Source organism: Bison bison, unplaced genomic scaffold (genome assembly GCF_000754665.1).
Source record: "Bison bison bison isolate TAMUID 2011002044 unplaced genomic scaffold, Bison_UMD1.0 scf7180017864375, whole genome shotgun sequence".
In the NCBI taxonomy this organism is placed as follows: Eukaryota; Metazoa; Chordata; class Mammalia; order Artiodactyla; family Bovidae; genus Bison; species Bison bison.
This window is the reverse complement of record NW_011494947.1, coordinates 2,113,527-2,118,422: the sequence shown is the minus strand read 5'-3', so window position 1 is coordinate 2,118,422 and position 4,896 is coordinate 2,113,527.

The following is a 4,896-nucleotide window of genomic DNA, read 5'->3' as shown; positions in this document are numbered from 1 at the left end:
TTTTAATAATTGTGTAATTGCTGTTACATGGATATGTCATGATTTACTTAATCCTCCATTATTAGATTGTTGTTACCCACTTTTTGTTCTTACAAATAAGACTTTAGGGAGCATCCCTGCTTACAAAGCCTTGGGTCCACATTGATGTTTCCTGTAGGTAGAATTCCCAGTTGGAGGGTGTGCAGGCTCCTGCTTTGGCTCAGCAACAGTGTCTCCTGCAGCCCTGGCTACCTCTGTGTCCAGCCTCCGTCACAAGGTGGCTTCCTTCTTAGACCCCGGAGTTCTGGGTGTCTCAGTCCTGGCGAAGCCCTTTGATGAGCGAAGTTGGGGTCTTACTCTGTTTCCTGGCTTGGGTGCAGACAAAGGTCTCGATTTAGACATTTACTGTTCTGGGACTTAGACGTGGATGCCCCGCTCATGTTCCTCAGGAGCTCGTGTCCAGTGGGGGGAGACGGCACCTCCTTAGAGAGGCCTTCCAGGCCCCCAGCCCATCTCCATCATCACCCTCCGTGATTCTTCCCTAGCCCTTGCTGCTGTTCTGTTTGCTTTTTTCCTCTTGCTTTTCTTTTTACAACTTTAAATACAGGGTTTTTGTTGTTGTTTTAAAAAATTATTGTGGGATAGAAATGACATAAGATTTACCATTGCAGCCATTTTTAAGTGTGCAGCCTAGTGGCATAAAGTACATGCCCAGCGTTGTGCAACCACTGTCTCCAGAACTGGATCGTCTCTGCACGCTGAAACTCTGCGCTGATTAACATGCCCCCCTCCACCAGCCTTCCCCCTGCCTCAGGCCCTGGCAGCTTCCAGTTACCGTTTGTCTCTATGACTTTGGTTAGTCTGGGTCCCTCAGATAAGTGGAATTGTCCGATATTTGTCCTTTGGTGAATGGCTTCTTTTACTTAGCATGGTTTTTCAAGGTTCATCTATCTGTGGTGTTGTGGCATGTGTCTGAATTCCATTCCTTTTTAAGGCTGAACAGTAGTCTCTTACAGGCTTCCCTGGTGGCTCAGCTGTAAAAGAATCTGCCTGCAATGCAGGAGATCTGGGTTTGATCCCTGGGTCGGGAAGATCCCCTGGAGGAGGGCCTGGCAACCCACTCCAGTCCGAGTGCCTGGAGAATCCCATGGACAGAGGAGCCTGGTGGGCTCACACAGAGGTGAAGGCGACTGAAACGACTAAGCAGCAGCTGCAGTCTATATTACACACACAGCGACCGCATTTTGTTTATCCCTTTGTCTGTAGATGGCCTACAACTTAGAAATACTTTGGGTTTTTTTGTTGTTGTTGCTGTTTGTTTCTGTGCTGCCCTGCATGCAGGATCTTAGTTTCCCCACTAGGGATCCATCCTGGGCCCCCTGCAGTGGTAGCGCAAAGTCCTAACCACTGGACTGCCTGGAAACAGCCCAACATTTTTGCTGTGTTTTTTTGACTCGCCCTTACGCCCCAGTGGAATGCGTGTCACATGAAGCGGATTCTTCGCTTCCCGCCTCCCGATGCTCTGCGTCTCACACAGACGGCTCTGCATACGTACACATCGGGTGAGAAGTTGAGCCCAGCTCGGCCTGGGTTCAGGCAGTCAGGGAAGGCCCTCTGGAGAACGTAGCTGACTTGAAGTAAGCACCTCTTGAAAATAGGGAGCCCTGGAGTATTAAAAATGTGTTTCTAAGTTGAAATGCCTAGGCTGCAGAAGAAAGCTAGTGAGTCAGCTTGCTTTCCAGAGCGCTAGGCCCTTCAGTGTGGATGCGGTGAGAGTGCTGGGGGTGGGGTGGGGGGTAGGACTTCAGCTCCAGGCCTTGAGTTGATTTTCCCAACGTGCTTCGAGCTCTTCTCTGTGTGGAATTGGGGGGGTGAATCTCACTGCCGCACCAACTGGAAAAAGGAGGTCACCTCCAGCACTCTCTCCACGCTTCCTTTGTTTCTTTAGAGCTTTTTTTGGCAGGTGTTGTTTACATCCAGTTCAGAGCTTAAAGAACTGCTCTGTTCCAGGGCGTGCAGAACACACAGGCTGGTCTGGGAGGGCCAACCTGTCCGTGGGTCTGAATGGGCTGAGTGTTCAGAAATAGCTGGGGAGAGTGGAACACTGCCCCGAAGCATAAAGTGGAATTCTTTCTGATATAAAATTAATTGCAAAAATATACTTACTGGGGGAAAAAAAAAGCAAATGTGTGTAGAAAAATGAATGATCTTCTCTTCAGCTTCCAAGGCAATAGGCGTCATTTATGTTCGGTGTGTTTATCCTTCTCATACTAAAGAGCAAAGATGGGCTCATGCTGCTGTTTTCTTCATTTTCAAACTTAATCATGAGCTTTTTTCCCCCAGACTAGTATATACAGGTCTATCATACTGTTAATGTTTTAAAAATAATATTTGTAAGGTTTTTTTTAATATGCATGTGTATGGAAGAAGAAAACAAAAATAGGTCTTAATCTTAACCTTGGCCCAGACAGTCCCAGTTGACTTGTTTTAGAAAGTACTTAGGAAAATTAAATCTATATTGAAAAATATAAGGGTTCTTCCCCAATCTCTCTGAAAGGAGACCGTTGTTTGAAGTTTTTTTTTTTTGTGATTCCTAGCAGGGAAGAAAAATAATGCACATTATCGTGTGTGTGTGTGTGTGTGTGTGTGTGTGTGTGTGTGTGTGTGTAGACCTACAGCAGGCTGCCCCTCACTTAATGTCGTGGTGTGCTCCATGACACCTGTGTAGACTGATTACATCATTTATTTTAGCAACTACAGAGAATGATCTGTGGATTCACATGATTTTACCCTGTTTCCTATCGGTGGACATTGGGCTATTTCTAATTTTTGGATAATAATACAGTTTTGGTGAAATTCAGTCAAATTTGTCTTCATAAACATATAATTTGCATGTGATAACACTTGAGAGTATGTTTCTGTAGTGTGGGGTCTTCCCGTTGAGTAGCGTTTCGGTAAGAGTTCCGTTAAACTCTTTTTCAAAAAATTTTGTGCCAATTTACATGAAGTAGTATATGAGAGTGGGTGTTTCTGAACTGGGGGCTTTTCTAAGTGAATCATCATTTGAGGTCATTTTGGGCGCGCACGTTTCCCAAATTAAAAGCAGCGACTGTTGAAGGCTTCCTGTGGTCTGGTGTAGGATCTCAGCCTTTGATTGGCATTGACAGGCACAGCAGAGGTGGTGTTTCCCGAGGACTCCCAGTGCAGGTGCCTGGGCATCTGCTCAGATGAGGCCGGTGGGGGCTGGTGGGGCCGATGTGTGGAGAGGCGCAGGTAGCCAGGTTTACTTTGCTTTTCCTTTTCAGTTAAAGTCACGGTGCTTGGCACAGGTGTTTTCTTCTAGCCTTTGTGTATTCAGAGACCGCCCCGTTGGGGAGTTCTCACAGCAGTCCTTCCGCGGGTTTCTGAGGCTCGGTTACAGCCCTCGGTGGTCTTGCTGCTGGGATGCAGCTGACTGTGTGGGAGGGGTTCATCTGGAGGCCTCTGCTCTCTTGCTCCCAGTTCCCTACTCATCCACTTGGTCTCTGGCCCCCACTTTCCCCGCCTGTCTATTCTAGGAGCTCACACCTAGTGGGCAAAGTGACTACGGAAATGAAGACCCTGGAGATGCCTGGGTGGGATTTCATCAGGCCAGGTGCTCCGGGAGACGAGTGCCCAGGGCGGGGTGCCGTGGGAAGTACAGAGTGCTGGCCCTTGCGCTTGCTATTGTTAGTTGGAACCTGAAGAGAATCCATCAGATTCCTTTTCCTGAGGGAGAGTAGCCCTTGGCTTTGGTCAGCTGTCTTCATATCCAGGTTCTTCCACTTGTGAGCTGTGTGATTAAGATGATTTAATCTTCTGGAGTCTCCATTCTCTTTGTCTGCAAAATGTCACAGTGACACCTGCCTCCTAGCATTGGGGGAGGATTCAATGGGTCCTATGCTGAAGTGTTTCTAAGGTGCCTGGCACAGGTGGGCAGGCGCTCAGTAAACAGTAGCTATTAATGGCTCCTGGATCCAGCACTAGCTGAGGGCCTGGGGGTTTGGAGCAGGCAGGTTTATACACTTGGGGCTCTTTAGTTTGCTAGAGGTTAGGGTTTCTAATTGTGTGCTCAGCCCTGTGTTGAAGATTTAAACCCAAGTCTCACAGCCCCTGCCCTCACCAGCAGGAGCTCAGTGTAACCAAGGGCCTCTCTGGGGCATTGGCACTCTCCCTACTGTCCACTGTCTCCAAGGTAAACACCCCCAACAGGAGCATCTGATCACTGCCTGCTGCCCTTCACTGAGTTTGTTCTTTTCTTGGAGAGTTTTAGGTAAATGTCTTGAAAAGAATAAAGACAAGGTTTGTTGAAGTTGATGGCGTCAGGCAGACAGACCTTCTGGACCTTAAACAGACCTCCTTCACCCCTGTTTGCATATGTGAGCCTCCGGTTCTCATTCTGCCCAGAGCGGGTGGAACTTGCCTCCCAGGGTTGCTCAGAAGCAGGACGCCATGTCGATTCTGTACCGCCAGGTTTGGTGGTGATTTAGTCGCTCAGTCGTGTCAGACCCTTGTGACCCCATGGACTGTGGCCCGCCAGGCTCCTCTGTCCATGGGATTCTCCCCACAAGAATGCTGGAGTGGGTTGCCATTTCCTTCTGTAGGGGATCTTTCCCACCCAGGGGTCGATCCCGGGTCTCCAGCATTGCAGGCAGATTCCTTACTGACAGAGCCACCAGGAGTTCTCACAGCTCAGTTTACCCAAAACTAAAAGAATGTAGTGAAATGACAGGACAGGCCTGTGACACAAACCCCAAACACTCCAGAAAGCTCACAGAGTAGAAAATCAGTCATTCCTTGCAGTTGCGCTCTCTCTCTCAGATTGAGAGATGAGTGCTGTCTTAAATAATTTCGTTTTCTAGTAATGGGAATGTTTTAACCACCTGTGAGTGCTTACCC